We start from the raw sequence: 24,739 nt of genomic DNA, 5'->3' as shown, positions 1-24,739 counted from the left end.
CACCTTTACCAACAGTCTTGTATGATTTAAATCGGACGAATATATATTATATGCGTTTATATTCTCACGGATGAGTAGATGGGTAGTATATTGTACCACATCAATTTGTTCAACTTCTCGAGGCTTCGTATTCGATCCTCTATATTGGCTGATAATAACAGACTGTAGCATGTAGCTATTCAGTTACTCGTGTATTTTATTAGCAGTTCTTCGTGTGCGTGTGCGATACAACACCGTTTTGCATGTATATTTAACTTTATATTCATTAGTAGATTCAAGATAAATGGCCAATTAATCTGTCCTTCACCCAGTTCGCAAAATGTAATGACTTTGCATCATCACTTATACTTCGAAAATTCAATTTGACTTGAATCGTGACTTGACTTGACTTGACTCGACTTGACTCGAGTCACCCCCAAAAACCGAGTGACTTGACTTGACTCGAGTCACTTTTGAAAATCGATTGACTTGACTTGACTCGAGTCAAAATGTGCAATGACTCGAGATGACTCGTGACTCGAAGGTAGTGACTTGATCCCAACCCCTGCCTCGATGTCACAGGCACCTATAATGTCGTGATTGGAGTGAACAGTGAACACGCAACATCGCCTTCGCGAACCGGAGCCAAAAAGTTACAGATATAAGTATCATCCCTATATTGTATTGTATTGATGAGATAAGACAGTGGTGCTTATAGCCTTATGAGGCTTTGGGCTCCACGACAATGGCACAATAGCAATTCATCAGTTCAATGCATTTTTTCTTCTTTTGGCGACTTCTCTTGCTACCACGATTCAGTCTCTCCCTCTTCCACACTCATTTATTCATCGGATCTTTGCTGACGACTTTCCAGCACGGCTTACTGTACTTTCTGGGCTTTTCAAGTCATCACTGCAATCGCAGTGAGGTCGGCGATGAGGAGCCCAGATAAACCTCCGACACATAGAAACTGGGTAGAGCCGAGACTCGAACCAACAACCATTGGTGTCGTGGCGGTGTCGCTTAGCACACTGCGCCACTCGCTTCCCATCATCCCTATATGAAAACTACAGGAACGGAAAAATCTTCAATCTGATGATGATGCCGATGCATGGTTGGATGGCGATAAGGGAGTGACCAGGACCGAAACAGCAATTCATTGGCCCCCAAAGATGTCGTTCTTCCGCTCCCATAGGGTGATCAACCAAGCTTCTGTGGGGTTCCCCGTTCCCCAGACGTTCCTTTTCACGGCTACTCGAAATCCCGAGTTCTTTATTGTTATATAGTGCGACACCATGTGGCGAGATAGCGCAGTGGTATAATCCGCGGCTGCAACACCAATGGGTGCTGGTTCGAGTCCGACCGAGGTCGACTTCCGAATTCCGATACCTAAGTGTTGAAGGTTTACCTAGGCTCCTCCTCGCCACCTCATCCGCGTCAGCGGTGTCTTACAAAAGCCTAGAGGTGGGTCGTGCTATAAGCAGAGGTGGTCAGTAACAAAGTACTTCTACTTTTTCGAAGTACTCAAGTAGTTTTCTTCTACTTCTGGTACTCACTCAAGTATACCTGATTTTCTCTACTTCTACTTCTGCTTCATAATATTTTGTGATCTACTTACTTACTTTTCGCTATTTTCAGTTTGTCAAGTAGAAGTAGTTCAATACTCCAATCAGAAAGATAGCCTGAGGAATTTCGGGGCTGTTTTCACGGAGTATTGACATTTAATTTTTACAAATGTTGAGTAAAACCCATAAATTTTCGTCGAACTTCGCGCGCAGTGGATGCGGAGTAGCCAACATGATTTCACGAAAGTATCGATGAATATAATTTAGGTTGCTGGTTGGCGTGGTTCCGTTCACACCACATTGTCGCCCTTCGCCCATATGAAACATTTCATCGCAGTATATATGGCTCATCACAACGTTTGAAATTGATGTTTTGCAATCTAGCATTTACTTATCATATCGTAATCTAGCATGTCCATGGTGTATCCTAATCTGGAAAAGTGGACTCTGACTTTTTTTAGTTTCAGAGCTATTTTAGCATACCACCTTTGAAACTTTCTGGACTAAAGACATGAAATACATGCTCCCCATTTATATTTAACTTTCAATTCCCAGTATCATATACTTTGAGTTCTAATTATTATTCAGTTCTTTTGCCAGGATAACATACATATTGAGGTTTAAAAGCAATTGTAGTAATGCCTTTAATTTCCGGAAATAAAGCTACACAATATGACATTTTTACGGTCCGCCATATTTTTTATTAACGTTTACTAATCGCGCAAAGTGTTTACACCGTATCCTATACAACTTCTCCGTATTGCTCTTTGACTAAACTACGGGCCTTATAATATGGGGTAGTGCGCCATACCATGATATTTTCTAAAACGTGCTGGTCGAGAAAACAGAGGATTAGTATCTCATTTCCATATCAATACTATTATTTTCATCCCATGATGCGGACGAATGCTTATGCTATCGAGAATTGGATACCTCCGGATATGCATCAATATGAATCGAGCCTTTCGCATAGTTCAATTTCAGCCTTTGGACAATCCATGTGAACGAATTAGGATCGTTTTCACAACTACTTACTTACTTGAGTAGATTTTAAGTCGGTAAATTCTACTTCTACTTCAAGTAGTTTTAGTTTGCTTATGGAAGAAGTACTTCTACTCGTACTTGAGTAGCTTTTTTCGTCGCTACTTCTACTTCTACTTGAGTAGCTTTCTTGACTACTTTGACCACCTCTGGCTATAAGTCGGCAGTTACGGAAAATAATAAGAATATCGGCCTGGTGTAAATGACCATATAGTAGTCGACAAACACCATGAATACCCCAGAACAAACAAACAAACAAACAGTGCGACACCATGTATGTGATATTTAGCTGCGCAGAGGCGCGGGAATTTTAAAATTCATGACTGAATTTTGTCAATAATATTAGTAGTTGAATGTTTTTATCCTCTTTCAGCCGACGCGAGACCTGAAGGAGGTGGGTCTTCGAAATTCTAAGGCACTTACATTATAATTAATTAATTAATAAACTATACAATAGGGCTGTTCAAAAATAACTTTTTTTTCCCGATTCAAGCCGGTCACCTCTTAAATCGTCAGGTTGCTGTAGAAAACCTTGCTCACCAAATTTCACTCGATTCCAACCAGTAAAGGCCTCCGCAGATCCAATTACAAATTTTAATTTATTATAGAAAATTAAAAAAAAAAATTTCCAAATTTTTCTGCCAACCCCATGAAATTGTTGAGCTGTCTTCAAAGACGTTGCAAAACAAATTTGAGTCAATTCCGACCAGTAGAAGCGGAGTTATGTGAGTTTTTCGTTGATAAATCGCGGATTATCCACCGATCAAGGATAATCCGAGAAATATCATCGAAAAACTCACATAACTCCGCTTCTACTGGTCGGAATTGACTCAAATTTGTTTTGCAACGTCTTTGAAGACAGCTCAACAATTTCACGGGGTTGGCAGAAAAATTTGGAAAATTTTTTTTTTAATTTTCCATAATAAATTAAAAATTTTAATTGGATCTGCGGAGGGCTTTACTGGTTGGAATCGAGTGAAATTTGGTGAGCAAGGTTTTCTACTGCAACCTGACGATTTAAGAGGTGACCGGCTTGAATCGGGGAAAAAAAGTTATTTTTGAACAGCCCTACTATACAATCATACATCTACGGCAGGGGTGGGCAAACTTTTGAGCTCGCGGGCCGCACTATATCAAATTGGGATTATAAACCAAAACGCAATATTGGTATGTGATTATATAGTGAGGACATTGAGATAATATATATGCTTATTTAAAACAAACATTGCGTTGGCGATATCGTACACGCGTCAGAAAACAGTTGCGAGATTTCATAGGCTGGTCGACCTCAATAACTAATTTGTCAAAGCTATAGAGATGAAAGTCGGTTTTTCCGATTCTTAGAACAGGATTGAAATTTAAATCTGTGAAAAGCGATCTGTTCATAGACTTACTAATTCCACTTTTGGTTCCGTTCCAGAGGACACTCAATGGTGACAGCATCATGACCATATTAGCTTCAAACACGCTTCTACTATATGTAGATAAAATATAAATGCCCTAATTCTACGCATACAGAGAACGAATCTACCTAAGACACGCGCGAATCGTTTTTAATAAACACATCACTGAAATAATTAAAACTGATGTGGCCAATCTGAAATCACACTCAGGATCCGAATTATGCCAATCTCGTTTAGGATTTCTGTGATGTTTAGGAGTTGAAACCTTTAAAACTACGTGGGCCTTGAGATCGGGCTGTCGCGCCAGTAATTAAACATAAAAAATAACATAGGAAGTATTTACCTTAGAACAGTGGTTTTCAAACTTTTTAAGACACGCCCCCTAATGATGGTGAAAGATTTCGCGCCCCCCTCCCCTTATCATCATATCACAAAACGCAACCAAGATGCTAGAAAACCTAACGGATATATTAATGGCATGGAAGGTAACGACTGTGGTCGAAAGATTTTTAAATATGAAATTCAGACTGAATACCGAGCTATAACTACGAATCGAGCAGAAATTGCGCGAAGCGCGAATAAACAATCTGCTTAGCTGAGCTTCGCGCCCCCTTCGGATGCTTTCACGCCCCCAGTTTGAGAACCACTGCGTCAGAATTATCATGGTAAAATATGCTAAGAAAAAGTTTCATCAAGTCCAAGCAATAATTCGATTTTTAGTACGCATTTTATCAATATTTTTAATAAGTTTCTTTAGACTCTCGCGGGCCGCACAGAACGGTGTTGCGGGTCGCATGCGACCCGCGGGCCATAGTTTGCCCACCCCTGATCCACGGGGTCGTTGATAATTACTCTGCTGCATGTTGGTATTTCGTGACTTTCCGCTGTTATATAGTCAAAGATAATGGAATCGCCCAATCGTACCAGACTAAACTAATGGAAAAACCTCCTTCGAGAGACGCACACGACTCCAAGCCAATGTTGGGATGACTCGAGTCAAATTTTTCGTATGACTTGACTTGACTCGAGTCACTCTGCTAAAATGACTTGACTTGACTTGACTCGGCGCATCAGAAAAGTGGATTGACTCGTGACTCGGAGCAAAATTCACGAGTCAATTTCAAGTCATCAAGCAATCGATGTCGATAAAATCACTGTATATCTTGCATATGGTCGGATTGTTCACGAAACGTTGCTTTAACCCGTGAAAGCGACCAATCATTCAATGATCGTGCGTTTTACTGAGCCTCCATTGTTCTCTCACAAATAAATTGACCGCGAATGAAGTGATCGAAGCTTACAGCTTACGCTGTCGCAAACTATAGTATAGTTGAGTAATTTAATAGCAAAATGTATATTTCTGTTCTCTGTTCTTACCTTAACTCTTGTTTTATTGAAATTGAATTCGAATATAGTTTATATAGTCCTCAACCATTGGCGCAGGCTAGTATTGTATCATATCAATTTGTAAATGGGTAATGTATTGCATCTTATCAATTCATTTATCTATTCTCTATTTTGGCCGGTAACTATGAGGCTATGTAATTAGCCTACTTACGTAGTTTAGCATTTTTACGTATATGTGAGCGATACAGCGGCCTCTTGCGTGTATATTTAACTCTAGCTTCGTTAATCGGTTCAGAATCAATGCCCATACTAAATCTGTATTTCAGACAGCTAGCAAAATGCAATGACTCAAGCATGCCTCATACTTCGAAATGGAAACTCGACTTACATTGCGACTTTGACTCGTGACTTGACTTGACTTGACTCGACTTGACTCGAGTCACCGCCAAAAATCGAGTGACTTGACTTGACTCGAGTCTCCTTCGAAAATCGATTGACTTGACTTGACTCGAGTCAAAATCTGCAATGACTTGAAATGCTTCGTGACTCGAAGGTAGTGACTTGATCCCAACACTACTTCAAGCTGACATTTCTTGATGGGTTTGCTTCATTTTCTCCGATTAACAAGACATTCGGTGCATACCTTAGCATCGAACAGTTTGACATATAAATATATATATAGACATTGAAGGCCCCGGCAAACATACGGCGGTCATTTTCAGCCAAGGTTTTCTGGCCGCGATGTTTTAGCAGCATACATCGCGTAGTCCAGAGGTGGTCAACCTGCGGCCGTAGAAGTGAATTTGTGCGGCCGTGAACACGTAATTCAATTAGTAAGTGTTGGCGGCCGTCGACATGCAAACTGAATTTACGAATTGACTCCCGAATTTTTGAGAGATTTTAAATAACTTTTCTCTTTTCTTCGCGCTGTGCGCGATTCAACGGGACTTCATTTTTCAATTTCAATACAGTAGCGCCCTTTGCAATCTCATCCCCACAGTACAGATGTGTACAGCAGAGGAAAATGATGCGCCTCATATGGAAATACCAACTTGGAATCTTGATTTCACTATCTTTCCACTATATACTGACAATCTTGATGAAAGGTTAAGAAATAAAAGCATGCAACAAAGTGACTAACAACAATGGCCCACCCGAAAATCCATCACCATTTATAACTTGCCCTTAATTTTCGACAACACCCCCGTCCATCAACTCTATGCCGGTGAGCTGATCGCATGGGCTGGAAAGGATAAATGCTTGATAGGATTGTGTGACACTATACTAACATCAATGACGAAATTAATTCGTGAATCTGAAAATTTTTCGCGCCTAGCGAGACCATAACGAATCTCGGATACTGCTCATAATATGACCACTCGCGATTTCGGTGCGTATAGTAAGCTGATCTGAATAAATAAATTCGTCCGAAGCTCACCGGAGAAGTAGGCTACATGGACAGTTTAACATGGGTATTTGGCGTCCAATTAGTCAAGTGGTCGGGAACCTTTTTTGTCCGAAGAGCCATATTGGCCTTATTTTTTCCGCTATACCTCCCAAAGAGCCATACATCGGACATGGGGTAATCGCGATTAGTAATCGTTATCGATTACGACGATTACAGCATTTTCAAGTAATCGTAATCGCAATCGATTACATTCGAAAAATTCCGAAGTCATCGTAATCGTAATCGACTACTTCACATATCTAATCGATTTCTTTGTGAAAGAACGATTACTTTTTATTTGTACAAGGACCATGACATAAACTGAACATTCGTGAACAAGGAAGATATATTAACAGGTTAGTGATAGCACAGACGTCTGATTTTTAACGCCACTGCTGAATATTACGTCACACGTATTAGCTGTGCACGTCATTGCGTAAGAAGTATCCACACATAGTGAATATAGATATTCGATGAAGGCTACATTGTAGTGTAATTGTAAGAACACCCGACATGCTCTATATCTGGTTATCAATACCCTCGAAACGCCACTACCTCGCAGCAGCAGGATAATAATCAGCACTCTGCCTAGTTTCAAATAGTAACTTATGTACTGATGTTTGGTTATGCTTAGATAAACGCAGTATCACCGTTGCTGCTTGGCGAGCAGTAGGTATATACGTAAGTAGTATAGTCGATCGCTCGTGAGGTGGGTGGGGTTCTTATGGCGGGGGTGGCATATCGCCTGGAAACCCGGGGTGGCATATCGCGCTTTTAGACCCCCCTCTCGGTCGCACATCGCCATTGGTTCTTATGGGCGGGGTCGCATGTCGCACTTTTAGATATAGACATCTCTCGCACATCGCATGGAAAACTCGTGGTGGCATGTCGCACTTTTAGATATAGGCATCTCTCGCACATCGCATGGAAACTCGGGGTGGCATGTCGCACTTTTAGATATAGACATCTCTCGCACATCGCATGGAAACTCGTGGCGGCATGTCGTACTTCGTGTTGAATATGTATCAAGTAAATAGTCATGTGATTGGTCCTTAGGTAATGTGTATATTCCAAATTACGGCGAGTACGACAATGATATATCGTTATTCTTATGGACGCGGTCGTGATTCGCACTTTCGAGTATCTCTCGCGCGGTGTTGAATATGTACGAGTCACCAACAATAACCGCACAAACGGAAACGTGGTTTGTTGCGAGGATTAAGCAGTGCGACCTATATTTCTAATGACCTGTGTGTGGAATTGTTTCACGGCCAGCCGCGTGCTACTATCGATTATTCCACTAATCCAGTAAGTACTATTACATACAGGAGTATTCAGTATTCAGCAACGACACGAAAAGCAACCAACAAATAACCGCACTCGTAAATTAACACCTAAAAAAGTGTAAAATTGATTGCAAATCCCGCGATCGCTAACAAGATAATGTCTCGGGCATAACCATTTTAGTGACTTGGTGTTACAAACATACCGATCGCGCACAAGGTAATATTTCGGTAATTAGTTTGTCACAGAGCCGTCGTAGACGGTGATTCGAAAACCAACAATTTGACGCTTTCTGGTGCTTGCTATATGTTTTGACACTTAGGAACGTGGTTGACTTTAGTTGTATGATAAGAATCATGTGAATATACAAGTAATGTATCAATTTGTCAACTTGAAATGAAACTTACTACACAAACCAAGTTGATTCGTATTTGAATGTGTTAATTCGGTACAATTCTAATTATTTTGAGAAATCTTTTCGTGATCTTTTGATTCGACCGTAACCTGAATATTACTGACGCCGACTTTCAGCCGCATCGAATTATTCGCACATTCCGCGCCGCTGTTTTCACACTTATAGAATCAATACCAACTATAACTCTACAAGAATCACAAGTATGTGCATTACACAGTTATTGTCTTATCAACTTGAAATCAAACTCTTAACAAAAACACGCAACTAATCATTTGCCAGCTCTAACATTATGAAAATCCTCGAGTCTTTATTTTTAAGAATGTTATAGTACGGTGTCGGAATCGATTCGCGGGGTGTACTAAAGCTAAATCCAGATAATCCAAAATGAAATATTTGGACTTTGACATAGTGTGACTTGAAATAGGATTGACAAACATGACTACCAACTTTGATCCAGCCACATTTCAAGATCATACTTTGAACCAAGTAATGTAACATTACAACTCTATTCACGATCCTGCTTTCCGTTTGTTAAAGAGATATTTTAACATCTTACCATACTCAAAAGAATTATTCACAACATTAACAATTGTTAAAAATCTAGTTTTCACTTACTTGATTATATCACTGCAACTCATAAATTTGAATTAATTCATCCTGGTTGTATTCGTATGCTCGGTCTTTTTTATTCAATTGTAAAGGTTGTTACTATTCTGAAGACAAACTATTTACTAATCGGTGCATATACAATTTGACTTGGACATATTATATTTTGAATATACGAGATTTGAACGTCCGAACAATAACTGAGAAATAATTTATCACAATTAAATCCGTAATATTACAGCGTAAAAGATATTGGAATGTCAGCAACTCTGTAAGGTCATAGTTACTACCACATTACCTAATTTACCCGACCAACTCGTCATGATCATTCCTGAAATCAACACAAACGTGACCACTGACTTGAGTTAACCACAAAACAGCATCAAGTTTTAAATCCACTTGTAGCTTACAGCTTATTTGAATGCGGGTTATGTTTTGTTGTAATTGAGTGTACGGAAATAGTATTACGTCTCGACATATCACCATCTTACCATATTCAAAGAGTCAACCACGAAAACATTGGCAAGTAAATCCGTTTGTAACTTACCCGACCAACTCAAGCAGTTAGCCAAGCATACACGAGTCCATACAAACACTAAAACCTAAAATCCATAGCAAGTTCGGTTGTACTCATATCCCTACGACACCTCATTTTTATTCAACTTTAAAATTCGTTACTATTCTGTAAGAAAGAGAAATTACTACGCGGTATATTCTGCAAGACAAAGTAATTATTACTCGATATATTTTATAAGACAAAAGTAATTACTACCCGCTGCAGGTGACTTGAGATTAACATAATATGTTTGAATATACGAGATTTGAAAGTCTGATCAACGTAGTTGCGACTTCATTTCTTACAATCGAACGCTGGTGTTATATTCAAAGTTATGATATCAGAAAATATTTTACAAATGTAATTGTTTCCAGTACCCAAGACTAAAGATGTAATAGTTCCAGTATTCATACATTGAACAACCGATGCAAAATGCTTTATTATCCCGATTCCCAACGGGTAATTGAAACGACTAAGTGTAGAGTCAGTATATCACAATATCGTTACTATTGAATCCAGCAATTGATACGATTTATTGTCGGAATTTGTGACAGAGAATTGAAACATATGCACTTTACAGAGTGTGAAAATATCACTTTGAGTATCGAGTACCGTTCGAAGCCGGCGATCAATTCTTAATCATTTCAGTAACTCCCCATTGTGCGTGCTAAATGTGAAATATCGCGAGGTTATACACTCTAAGACTTTGATCATTACAAAAGTAAATTGTGATATGTTTGTTAGATGCATCCAATTCAACTAGAAGTGTCTAGTGCCCAACACTCGTAATATCAAAAAAGTACTTGCTACACTGTAATTCACTAAACGTGTTTTGTATTGTTGTTCATTTGTAGTATTGATTGAAATTGTTTTTGAACCCTCAAATAATAATTCCCGACATGAAACTAAGCCACCGAAAGTCGTTACCATCACAAAGAAACAATTTGCATGATGTTTACTAAATGTGTCCTATAGTTAGGTGTGCTGGAATTATTTGTAAAACACACACACACACACACAGGATCAGAGAAATTGGAAATTTTTCCGTTGTTATTATCTAAAGTAAATGTCATCACAATACTCTGCCACTAAAAGACGTTACTTGTATGTGATTGAATCCCTAACAATTAACCCACTATTCCAAAGAAATTTTACTCACTCGACAGATATGAAACAGCGTCACTTAATCGGTCTATCGTTTTTCTAAAGGTAAATCATATCCATCCAATAGAAAACAATTTTCACTAGCTTGGTAATGAAACCGAAGTCTCCATTCGATATTTTGTTTGTGTCAAATACTTTACAATGAACACATTTGAGTGGTTGAGCTTTACATCATCAAGCTGTTATTTGTAAATCAAGATTTCGGTAAACTTGTAAATGTATCGTTTAACTAACCGACATTTAGTGATTGCTGAACATACCACTTCGAAATACTGCGTTGATCTCAATTCCCTTTATCCTGATAATCGAAGTACTTTTGTTTTGAATTCATAACAATCGGCTTTTCTATGACATGATAAATTATTGACAAGTTCCGCTTAGAAGATTGGTTGCATTTCACGAAAAATAATATACCACACATATTATTACTGTTACTCTATTCATCGATATTTTTTCCGTTGTCGATTTTCAAACGAGTAAAATTTATTACTTGAGTTGCTCTGCTTACTATATTTAAATGTAAACTCGCCCGTCTTTCAACAACAAACAATGTTAAAAAAGTATGCAATCAAACACAACAAGTTTTACGATACTAATTATTATCCCACATAACCCATTTCTTACCGATGACATATGAAATATATTCATGTTACACGAAAATATTCGCTCATGCTACAAACCTGTACAATGATTGGTGGTGCTTTCAAACTGTTTCGATACCTCAAGAACTTTATTGTCTGAATGGTTGTTCATGTATCGTAATAATCAAGTAGTTCAACACAGAACTAGTATTAACAGAAACACCAGAGTTGTTTACACAAAAGTTTGTATGTGTACAGTATACGAATACCATGTGTAAGTCCAGCACAATTGTGGTATCCATACGAGTTTAGTTAACACAATTTACGACACCGAGGTCGCGTCATCTTTCGTAAGACAACAAACCAAGGCTTCAGGATATGTCCATGTCATAGCAATAAATCAGCTACTCCTACAACAGAGTGCATATGTTTTCTAGTTACGGTGCTTACATCTTACACACAAATCAATCTACTTTGCTAACGAAAAGTGGTGAGTCGTCACAACAATACAACTATCATACAAAATGGCCGTTATAGTTTGCACACCAACGATACATCGTACAAGTAACAAGTCTCGAGAATCCAGTTATTCAAAAAACGTGAAAATATTTCTACACCAAGTCGTTATGTTGACGAAAGCGTATATTGTAATATCATGATCGATTTGCATTCGTTGGTCACAAACTGTCACTACTCTAAATAATTCTTTTTCACTCAAACACAAACGCATACTTGTCACCATTCGTTTTCATCAAGCACGAGTTCAAGAAACTTACTTACTACGACATGAATTTTTATTTTTATGTTGTGTAAATAGGTAATAATTAATTTTAGTAACACTATATCAACATCATCGAGTTGCGCGAATAGATTTACATGTGGTCTTGTGGTTTTAATCGAAGTATACAGCACGGTCTAATGTAGAGTCATCTCTACTGTACAGCAACTCGGTAATCGAAATGCATTAACATGTAAACAACGATCTTGTTTCGTCACACCAAAAATATGTTCACTGTCGCGATACTCCACACAAGACGTGCATAGCCTTTTCACACTCGTAATAGTATACCAACGTCAAGCGATAACGTTTAACAAGACCAACGACACTGAACCCACGACGTTTAGCTATGTAAAATTACCACTTTCACTTACCAGTCCATCGTTTACCTGACTAAACATATTATTTTCCTTTCGAGATCTGACGTTTACCCAGAGTAAGAAACCATTTTCACTTGTAAATATTTTTTTTCCTCGGCTAACAAACCTTTTTTCACTTGGAAATATATTTTTTCTCTGGGTAACAAACCTTTTTCACCTGGAAATATATTTTTTCTCTGGTTAACAAACCTTTTTCACTTGGGGAATATATTTTTTCTCTGGTTAACAAACCTTTTTTCACTTGGAAATATATTTTTTCTCTGGATAACAAACCTTTTTCACTTGGAAATATATTTTTTCTCTGGGTAGCAAACCTTTTTCACTTGGAAATATATTTTTTCTCTGGGTAACAAACCTTTTTTCACTTGGAAATATATTTTTTCTCTGGTTAACAAACCTTTTTCACTTGGAAATATATTTTTTCCCCGGGTAACAAGCCTTTTCCCTGAGCAACAAACCATTTTCACTTGGTGGTCCGTCGTTTTCCCGAGTAAAAATATCATTTTCCTTTGGAGATCCGGCGTTTACCCAGTGTAACAATACATTTTCACTTGGAAAAATACTTTTACCTAGAGTAACTAATCATTTTCTCCTGGGTAACAAACCCTTTTCGTCTGGAAACTATCATTTAACTGACTACCGATACCGTTTTCACTTGGAAATACATTTTTTCCCTGGGTAACAATACCATTTTCGTTTTGAAAACTGACAACCACACCGGCCAATTTGATATTTTTGTATATTGTTACAACGGACAGTGACAAAATATACACCAACAACGACTCCGATACATTTGTGTAATCGCATACTCACTTGCTCTGGCGCATCCCATCAAAATCGACGGTTAGCCACACACACACACAAACACAATAACAATGTGCTATTTCGATATGACTGCGATGTCCGGGTTCGTGCTTTAGATTTTCCAGAACCAATCCGTCTAAAGTTGTAATCCCCCACCTTTGTTAACTGGGTGATACACGGATAACAATCTTCGGAAAATCTAGGAACGCATACTACCCATCGTGATAACGATTCCGGGTTACTTGCGATTAATTTCCTTGCTCACCCTATACAGATTATACGTACAGCGATATGTAGCGGTAATCGGTTTGGTCGATACATATCGCCCCATTCAGTATGGAATTACAAACCCAATACAGGTCAGTTAATAACCGGATCCGGATATTCAATGCAAAGCGATAAAGCAGAACCAATGACCAAATGTAATTAAACATGTAGATTCACAACCCTTGATTTTTTTTTCGTGGAAAATGACAATACATATCGAATATATATTTTACGATGGTTCAACCCTACCAAGTATTCACGTAAATGTGGTTTATGACATTACATACAATGTATCAGTGTATCAATGTTGGGTGTTTATGCACACATCGGTATGACCCATAGACAACATCATCATACCCTCCAGGACTTCGTTATTACATAGTGAGGTCAATAAAATCAATCGGAGACATAGACGACAGAAGGCTTGGAGATCCAATGTAAAATTCAGACAAACAAACGGATATATTTGTCCATCTTGGTTATTTACTCAACTACCATTGGTGCTCTCGATACAGCGAACGGTACAGTATGCAACGCATATCATTAGAGTGATATATCCACAGGTAAATATGGGGCCTGGCCACAATAATTGTATCGAGATTTAACCCAGATTACTATCCGTTCACTGATTCACTCGATGGTTTTAGCAACTTGTAACAACACAAGATAGATACGACTGGAATTACTAATATTCATAATGTTTATGATAAGTGTCGTTACCGATCGTTCACTAAGTCGATATGAATATTCGAAAAATCGGATATCACTACTCTCAACACCAGTGATTCGGTTTAAGTTTAAAATCGATTTGATAATGTAATCCAAGGTGTGTTTCTGTGGGATCTGCTAACCTTTACGAGAGAGTGCTGTCTCTTTGACACATGAAACAATTATTATCAACCACACCTTGCGTGCATCGATTTGTCGGCGTCGTACAATTATTGTGGCCAGGCCCCATATTTACCTGTGGATATATCACTCTAATGATATGCGTTGCATACTGTACCGTTCGCTGTATCGAGAGCACCAATGGTAGTTGAGTAAATAACCAAGATGGACAAATATATCCGTTTGTTTGTCTGAATTTTACATTGGATCTCCAAGCCTTCTGTCGTCTATGTCTCCGATTGATTTTATTGACCTCACTATGTAATAACGAAGTCCTGGAGGGTATGATGATGTTGTCTATGGGTCATACCGATGTGTGCATAAACACCCAACATTGATACACTGATACATTGTATGTAATGTCATAAACCACATTTACGTGAATACTTGGTAGGGTTGAACCATCGTAAAATATATATTCGATATGTATTGTCATTTTCCACGAAAAAAAAATCAAGGGTTGTGAATCTACATGTTTAATTACATTTGGTCATTGGTTCTGCTTTATCGCTTTGCATTGAATATCCGGATCCGGTTATTAACTGACCTGTATTGGGTTTGTAATTCCATACTGAATGGGGCGATATGTATCGACCAAACCGATTACCGCTACATATCGCTGTACGTATAATCTGTATAGGGTGAGCAAGGAAATTAATCGCAAGTAACCCGGAATCGTTATCACGATGGGTAGTATGCGTTCCTAGATTTTCCGAAGATTGTTATCCGTGTATCACCCAGTTAACAAAGGTGGGGGATTACAACTTTAGACGGATTGGTTCTGGAAAATCTAAAGCACGAACCCGGACATCGCAGTCATATCGAAATAGCACATTGTTATTGTGTTTGTGTGTGTGTGTGGCTAACCGTCGATTTTGATGGGATGCGCCAGAGCAAGTGAGTATGCGATTACACAAATGTATCGGAGTCGTTGTTGGTGTATATTTTGTCACTGTCCGTTGTAACAATATACAAAAATATCAAATTGGCCGGTGTGGTTGTCAGTTTTCAAAACGAAAATGGTATTGTTACCCAGGGAAAAAATGTATTTCCAAGTGAAAACGGTATCGGTAGTCAGTTAAATGATAGTTTCCAGACGAAAAGGGTTTGTTACCCAGGAGAAAATGATTAGTTACTCTAGGTAAAAGTATTTTTCCAAGTGAAAATGTATTGTTACACTGGGTAAACGCCGGATCTCCAAAGGAAAATGATATTTTTACTCGGGAAAACGACGGACCACCAAGTGAAAATGGTTTGTTGCTCAGGGAAAAGGCTTGTTACCCGGGGAAAAAATATATTTCCAAGTGAAAAAGGTTTGTTAACCAGAGAAAAAATATATTTCCAAGTGAAAAAAGGTTTGTTACCCAGAGAAAAAATATATTTCCAAGTGAAAAAGGTTTGTTACCCAGAGAAAAAATGTATTTCCAAGTGAAAAAGGTTTGTTATCCAGAGAAAAAATATATTTCCAAGTGAAAAAAGGTTTGTTAACCAGAGAAAAAATATATTCCCCAAGTGAAAAAGGTTTGTTAACCAGAGAAAAAATATATTTCCAAGTGAAAAAGGTTTGTTACCCAGAGAAAAAATATATTTCCAGGTGAAAAAGGTTTGTTACCCAGAGAAAAAATATATTTCCAAGTGAAAAAAGGTTTGTTAGCCGAGGAAAAAAAATATTTACAAGTGAAAATGGTTTCTTACTCTGGGTAAACGTCAGATCTCGAAAGGAAAATAATATGTTTAGTCAGGTAAACGATGGACTGGTAAGTGAAAGTGGTAATTTTACATAGCTAAACGTCGTGGGTTCAGTGTCGTTGGTCTTGTTAAACGTTATCGCTTGACGTTGGTATACTATTACGAGTGTGAAAAGGCTATGCACGTCTTGTGTGGAGTATCGCGACAGTGAACATATTTTTGGTGTGACGAAACAAGATCGTTGTTTACATGTTAATGCATTTCGATTACCGAGTTGCTGTACAGTAGAGATGACTCTACATTAGACCGTGCTGTATACTTCGATTAAAACCACAAGACCACATGTAAATCTATTCGCGCAACTCGATGATGTTGATATAGTGTTACTAAAATTAATTATTACCTATTTACACAACATAAAAATAAAAATTCATGTCGTAGTAAGTAAGTTTCTTGAACTCGTGCTTGATGAAAACGAATGGTGACAAGTATGCGTTTGTGTTTGAGTGAAAAAGAATTATTTAGAGTAGTGACAGTTTGTGACCAACGAATGCAAATCGATCATGATATTACAATATACGCTTTCGTCAACATAACGACTTGGTGTAGAAATATTTTCACGTTTTTTGAATAACTGGATTCTCGAGACTTGTTACTTGTACGATGTATCGTTGGTGTGCAAACTATAACGGCCATTTTGTATGATAGTTGTATTGTTGTGACGACTCACCACTTTTCGTTAGCAAAGTAGATTGATTTGTGTGTAAGATGTAAGCACCGTAACTAGAAAACATATGCACTCTGTTGTAGGAGTAGCTGATTTATTGCTATGACATGGACATATCCTGAAGCCTTGGTTTGTTGTCTTACGAAAGATGACGCGACCTCGGTGTCGTAAATTGTGTTAACTAAACTCGTATGGATACCACAATTGTGCTGGACTTACACATGGTATTCGTATACTGTACACATACAAACTTTTGTGTAAACAACTCTGGTGTTTCTGTTAATACTAGTTCTGTGTTGAACTACTTGATTATTACGATACATGAACAACCATTCAGACAATAAAGTTCTTGAGGTATCGAAACAGTTTGAAAGCACCACCAATCATTGTACAGGTTTGTAGCATGAGCGAATATTTTCGTGTAACATGAATATATTTCATATGTCATCGGTAAGAAATGGGTTATGTGGGATAATAATTAGTATCGTAAAACTTGTTGTGTTTGATTGCATACTTTTTTAACATTGTTTGTTGTTGAAAGACGGGCGAGTTTACATTTAAATATAGTAAGCAGAGCAACTCAAGTAATAAATTTTACTCGTTTGAAAATCGACAACGGAAAAAATATCGATGAATAGAGTAACAGTAATAATATGTGTGGTATATTATTTTTCGTGAAATGCAACCAATCTTCTAAGCGGAACTTGTCAATAATTTATCATGTCATAGAAAAGCCGATTGTTATGAATTCAAAACAAAAGTACTTCGATTATCAGGATAAAGGGAATTGAGATCAACGCAGTATTTCGAAGTGGTATGTTCAGCAATCACTAAATGTCGGTTAGTTAAACGATACATTTACAAGTTTACCGAAATCTTGATTTACAAATAACAGCTTGATGATGTAAAGCTCAACCACTCAAATGTGTTCATTGTAAAGTATTTGACACAAACAAAATATCGAATGGAGACTTCGGTTTCATTACCAAGCTAGTGAAAATTGTTTTCTATTGGATGGATATGATTTACCTTTAGAAAAACGATAGACCGATTAAGTGACGCTGTTTCATATCTGTCGAGTGAGTAAAATTTCTTTGGAATAGTGGGTTAATTGTTAGGGATTCAATCACATACAAGTAACGTCTTTTAGTGGCAGAGTATTGTGATGACATTTACTTTAGATAATAACAACGGAAAAATTTCCAATTTCTCTGATCCTGTGTGTGTGTGTGTGTGTTTTACAAATAATTCCAGCACACCTAACTATAGGACACATTTAGTAAACATCATGCAAATTGTTTCTTTGTGATGGTAACGACTTTCGGTGGCTTAGTTTCATGTCGGGAATTATTATTTGAGGGTTCAAAAACAATTTCAATCAATACTACAAATGAACAACAATACAAAACACGTTTAGTGAATTACAGTGTAGCAAGTACTTTTTTGATATTACGAGTGTTGGGCACTAGACACTTCTAGTTGAATTGGATGCATCTAACAAACATATCACAATTTACTTTTGTAATGATCAAAGTCTTAGAGTGTATAACCTCGCGATATTTCACATTTAGCACGCACAATGGGGAGTTACTGAAATGATTAAGAATTGATCGCCGGCTTCGAACGGTACTCGATACTCAAAGTGATATTTTCACACTCTGTAAAGTGCATATGTTTCAATTCTCTGTCACAAATTCCGACAATAAATCGTATCAATTGCTGGATTCAATAGTAACGATATTGTGATATACTGACTCTACACTTAGTCGTTTCAATTACCCGTTGGGAATCGGGATAATAAAGCATTTTGCATCGGTTGTTCAATGTATGAATACTGGAACTATTACATCTTTAGTCTTGGGTACTGGAAACAATTACATTTGTAAAATATTTTCTGATATCATAACTTTGAATATAACACCAGCGTTCGATTGTAAGAAATGAAGTCGCAACTACGTTGATCAGACTTTCAAATCTCGTATATTCAAACATATTATGTTAATCTCAAGTCACCTGCAGCGGGTAGTAATTACTTTTGTCTTATAAAATATATCGAGTAATAATTACTTTGTCTTGCAGAATATACCGCGTAGTAATTTCTCTTTCTTACAGAATAGTAACGAATTTTAAAGTTGAATAAAAATGAGGTGTCGTAGGGATATGAGTACAACCGAACTTGCTATGGATTTTAGGTTTTAGTGTTTGTATGGACTCGTGTATGCTTGGCTAACTGCTTGAGTTGGTCGGGTAAGTTACAAACGGATTTACTTGCCAATGTTTTCGTGGTTGACTCTTTGAATATGGTAAGATGGTGATATGTCGAGACGTAATACTATTTCCGTACACTCAATTACAACAAAACATAACCCGCATTCAAATAAGCTGTAAGCTACAAGTGGATTTAAAACTTGATGCTGTTTTGTGGTTAACTCAAGTCAGTGGTCACGTTTGTGTTGATTTCAGGAATGATCATGACGAGTTGGTCGGGTAAATTAGGTAATGTGGTAGTAACTATGACCTTACAGAGTTGCTGACATTCCAATATCTTTTACGCTGTAATATTACGGATTTAATTGTGATAAATTATTTCTCAGTTATTGTTCGGACGTTCAAATCTCGTATATTCAAAATATAATATGTCCAAGTCAAATTGTATATGCACCGATTAGTAAATAGTTTGTCTTCAGAATAGTAACAACCTTTACAATTGAATAAAAAAGACCGAGCATACGAATACAACCAGGATGAATTAATTCAAATTTATGAGTTGCAGTGATATAATCAAGTAAGTGAAAACTAGATTTTTAACAATTGTTAATGTTGTGAATAATTCTTTTGAGTATGGTAAGATGTTAAAATATCTCTTTAACAAACGGAAAGCAGGATCGTGAATAGAGTTGTAATGTTACATTACTTGGTTCAAAGTATGATCTTGAAATGTGGCTGGATCAAAGTTGGTAGTCATGTTTGTCAATCCTATTTCAAGTCACACTATGTCAAAGTCCAAATATTTCATTTTGGATTATCTGGATTTAGCTTTAGTACACCCCGCGAATCGATTCCGACACCGTACTATAACATTCTTAAAAATAAAGACTCGAGGATTTTCATAATGTTAGAGCTGGCAAATGATTAGTTGCGTGTTTTTGTTAAGAGTTTGATTTCAAGTTGATAAGACAATAACTGTGTAATGCACATACTTGTGATTCTTGTAGAGTTATAGTTGGTATTGATTCTATAAGTGTGAAAACAGCGGCGCGGAATGTGCGAATAATTCGATGCGGCTGAAAGTCGGCGTCAGTAATATTCAGGTTACGGTCGAATCAAAAGATCACGAAAAGATTTCTCAAAATAATTAGAATTGTACCGAATTAACACATTCAAATACGAATCAACTTGGTTTGTGTAGTAAGTTTCATTTCAAGTTGACAAATTGATACATTACTTGTATATTCACATGATTCTTATCATACAACTAAAGTCAACCACGTTCCTAAGTGTCAAAACATATAGCAAGCACCAGAAAGCGTCAAATTGTTGGTTTTCGAATCACCGTCTACGACGGCTCTGTGACAAACTAATTACCGAAATATTACCTTGTGCGCGATCGGTATGTTTGTAACACCAAGTCACTAAAATGGTTATGCCCGAGACATTATCTTGTTAGCGATCGCGGGATTTGCAATCAATTTTACACTTTTTTAGGTGTTAATTTACGAGTGCGGTTATTTGTTGGTTGCTTTTCGTGTCGTTGCTGAATACTGAATACTCCTGTATGTAATAGTACTTACTGGATTAGTGGAATAATCGATAGTAGCACGCGGCTGGCCGTGAAACAATTCCACACACAGGTCATTAGAAATATAGGTCGCACTGCTTAATCCTCGCAACAAACCACGTTTCCGTTTGTGCGGTTATTGTTGGTGACTCGTACATATTCAACACCGCGCGAGAGATACTCGAAAGTGCGAATCACGACCGCGTCCATAAGAATAACGATATATCATTGTCGTACTCGCCGTAATTTGGAATATACACATTACCTAAGGACCAATCACATGACTATTTACTTGATACATATTCAACACGAAGTACGACATGCCGCCACGAGTTTCCATGCGATGTGCGAGAGATGTCTATATCTAAAAGTGCGACATGCCACCCCGAGTTTCCATGCGATGTGCGAGAGATGCCTATATCTAAAAGTGCGACATGCCACCACGAGTTTTCCATGCGATGTGCGAGAGATGTCTATATCTAAAAGTGCGACATGCGACCCCGCCCATAAGAACCAATGGCGATGTGCGACCGAGAGGGGGGTCTAAAAGCGCGATATGCCACCCCGGGTTTCCAGGCGATATGCCACCCCCGCCATAAGAACCCCACCCACCTCACGAGCGATCGACTATACTACTTACGTATGCGTCATACAATTAGGCAACGTACGTACGTTCGCCGGACAAAGATTTAAAATTTTGTACTCGTCACATGAAACATTACGATTTCTACAACGAAGCATTAAAATAAAAAACTGCTGATATATATCATAACCGAGCCGTTCGTTGCCGTTTCTAGTAACAGCAGCAAGAAATATCTGTATCAAGTGGAAGGCAGAATTTTATGTTCATTTCACTGTATCTAATTCTCATATGACTCTATATGAAATGGTCAATCGCTATTTCGCAATTATTTACTCAACATTTGGACCTGGGCCATAGCAATCTGCTTATACACAATGTTAGCGTGAGTTGTAGCAAGAATAGGGACCAAAACAGCAATTCGTCTCTTCACTCCAAATGTTGGTCTTACGCCCCCATAGGGTGGTCAATTGTCAAATTGATGACTGAATTGTGTCAATAATATTGGTAATCTCTTTATATTAGGCTACTATCAATTTTTAATCCTCTCCCATAGCCCCGATGGTCGAATTTACCGGTAGAGCTTGGGGTACGTAATTCATAATTATAACACCCGGTATGTTGTTATAATTTATTTTATAGTAAGTTGTTAATTTGTGACCCCCGATCTGTTATATAATCAAAAAATATTGTAGCCGCCAAAACGTAGCAGAATAAAAGAAAAACTTTGTGAGACGCTCACACAAGTTGTCCTGTCTTCATTCCTTGTGGGTGCCCCGGGTGGGATTTGAATTGTGGGGCTCAGATTGGAAGGACATGACTATTCGTCACGCCCTCCTAACTCTGCTATTGACAATCGATAACTTATGTTTCGGCCAAGGTCCTTCTTTGGTAGCACACTTCGTGGAGTCTCGTGTTTGCCGAAACTGTATTTGTCTTTTGGTGTGTCGTGGCGCAGTAATGACCTGGACCGAAATGCCTATTCCTATAAATGATGTATGCTTTTTTTTCTTGGAGGAGGGAGAGATATGCGTTTCAAAATCAAGCTATATAAAGACATTAAATCGCGAAACTCGAAGAAAATTTTAAAGGTAATTAAATCTCTCGAAAATACTCTATTAAGTCTATTTTATGTTGATTTTCGAAATACTTTCGTAAGGGACTGCCTCACCTGCCTCATTGGACCGCACGTCACTGCTTTCGTGTCCCTTTCGAGCACGCTGCCAACCCCATTTGGGAGTATGCGGTGCGGCAGTTACGAACCTGGTAAGAATGCAAATCGCAGGGTGCGATAAATCGTTCCTTATAAAGTTGGGCAATATAGGTACGTTATGACGTAACAAGTAAATGGCGCATCATTTATAGCAGAGGTCTCAAACTCAAATGTGCTCGCGGGCCAGTTTTCCAGTTTTGACAACGCCGCGGGCCGCAGCATTTATAGGATAATCTATGTCTTTCCAAGTATAGGCCTTATTTGGCGGGAATGAATTGTCCTATTGAAAGTGAGCCGATCCAGCAGACTGACAGTAAACACAGCACATCGTCAAAATGTGATTTACTATTGTATTAATTCAGGCCTGGCACGAAAAGAATCATCACATTTATAACTATTTGAATAGAATCGTTGTTGTACTTGATATATATTAATTATAAGATATAGACACCATATGGGCGGACAAATGTATGATGCCATCATAAAAGCTATCGGGTCAAAATTTTGCACCTACTATTGAATATTTTGAATAACAGATTGATAAATAGATCTGATATCAAAACCTTTTTAGGTTGAGCTGTGATTCCGATCCAAGATTCGGGTATACTTCTGATAAGTGGGCCATTAATCTCATGGTCAAATATCTTCAAATATAGGACCAGAAAAAATATAAATATATTAATGAATGTGTCCAAGTTATTGAGATGTCGGAACGCCGAACGTCCCATTGTTGTTACATCGTTGGAGCGTACCACATTAGGTACTCGGTACCTTTAAGTGGCCTTAATAACATGGCTTAGCGACCAAAGATGTAACTAACAGAATGCCAATGGTTGCCATACCACTTGCTTAGTTAGCGAAATACCAATCTGCCACCTACTGATCTATTATTATTCCCCTGATACGCGATTAGTTTGTTGTGTCCATGATTCTAACAAATTCACGGAATTCCGAGTCACTCCGAGTCTGAGTAATTCTAAGAAAGGTCGCGTCCAAGTCCAACTCACAAATTTCAGTCACGAATCGTTTAAGGGTCAGGTTTTGTCATCATGAATGGGAAATGTGGCGAAATAGTGAATCTTTCACTGCATATAGTAGCGTTTGCATTTGATGCAATAGTGAAGTTTACTTAATACCTTCAGGCTTTCGGAGCAATTTAAGAGGGAATTTTCACTTTATAACCTGAAAAGATATGTGACACTTATATGTTGTCAAATTAATAAAAATCTAAAATGTCGTAGCGGGCCGCACAAAATGCTCTGGCGGGCCGCGTGTTTGAGACCTCTGATTTATAGAGAAAGGTGTCATATTATTAGGTCTTCTCATCGCAATCCTTACATTGTCTTCAATATATCTTCTAAGACAGACCTATGGGCAAAGTGCGGCCCGCGAAGCTATTCTGTGCGGCCCGCGAAAGGTTGCTTGGAATTCAAAACATAAAACTTGCTTTTTAAATGACTAAAACCATAGGATGTATGTATCAACTGAACAGGAAATTCGTTTCCTTTGAAGCGTGTTCATTAATATGCCACGATTAGGCTGCCTATACGTACCTCGCGTGCGTAAATCAGATTCAAAATATTGGCAATGTGGCAAAGTGTGAGTAGCAATTGAGGTCACAAGAAATCATTCTTTCCATATATATATTTTTTCAAACCTTCTTTGTTGTCATTGTCTCGTTACGCATTCCGTGATACGTTTCCAAATCCCTAATTCGTAAAACAAGTCAATCAGTTCTCGCGATTACTACATGAATCATCATATATATCACCCATAAAGGCTGAACGTGAACGGGCATGTAAAAAAGAAAGCCGAAAACTTAAATTCAAAGAGGGTTTAGAGCAGTATGGTTCCCAGCCTTTTCCGACTCATCGCCGTCTTATCAAGCTCAACACAAATTTTCGCCCCCCGTATTTACGGATCCGATAAACGGGGCGTATCAACGGGATATTTATTCACCAAACTCATATCGCTGGTGAATTGACTAAAAAAGAAAGGTCATTTTTCCTAGTAGGTGCTCCGAAAACCGGTTTCCGCGTCTACTTTCCATTGAGTTGACTTTTTTTTCGTCAACTTTCGAATCATATGCAGAATTAGCCGTCTTCGCTTGCATTTTTGGCCGTGGTAGTTCAATATATCCCACAAGACGTTCTAACATTTTCGCCCCCGTCGCCTCTCAGTCGATCCCTTTGGTATTTTCACCCCTTGTTTCTCAAAATCGCCCTCGTTAAGAACCACTGGTTTAGA

At 38.1% G+C, this 24,739-nt stretch overlaps 1 long non-coding RNA gene across 1 annotated transcript; it reads right to left on the bottom strand.

Moving 5' to 3' along the window:
- Positions 1–627: 627 nt before the first annotated feature.
- Positions 628–23,964, bottom strand: LOC145441003 (uncharacterized). Its single transcript, XR_013915679.1, has 2 exons — positions 22,451–23,964; positions 628–891 (listed from the first exon to the last, which is right to left on the bottom strand). It is a non-coding gene; the product is annotated as an uncharacterized LOC145441003 (long non-coding RNA).
- Positions 23,965–24,739: the final 775 nt, after the last annotated feature.

Source organism: Botryllus schlosseri, chromosome 6, assembly GCF_051294905.1.
Source record: "Botryllus schlosseri isolate E-star chromosome 6, Bs_hap1, whole genome shotgun sequence".
NCBI lineage: Eukaryota > Metazoa > Chordata > Ascidiacea > Stolidobranchia > Styelidae > Botryllus > Botryllus schlosseri.
Note: the sequence above shows the minus strand (reverse complement) of the source record. Positions and strands in the feature narration are given on the sequence as shown.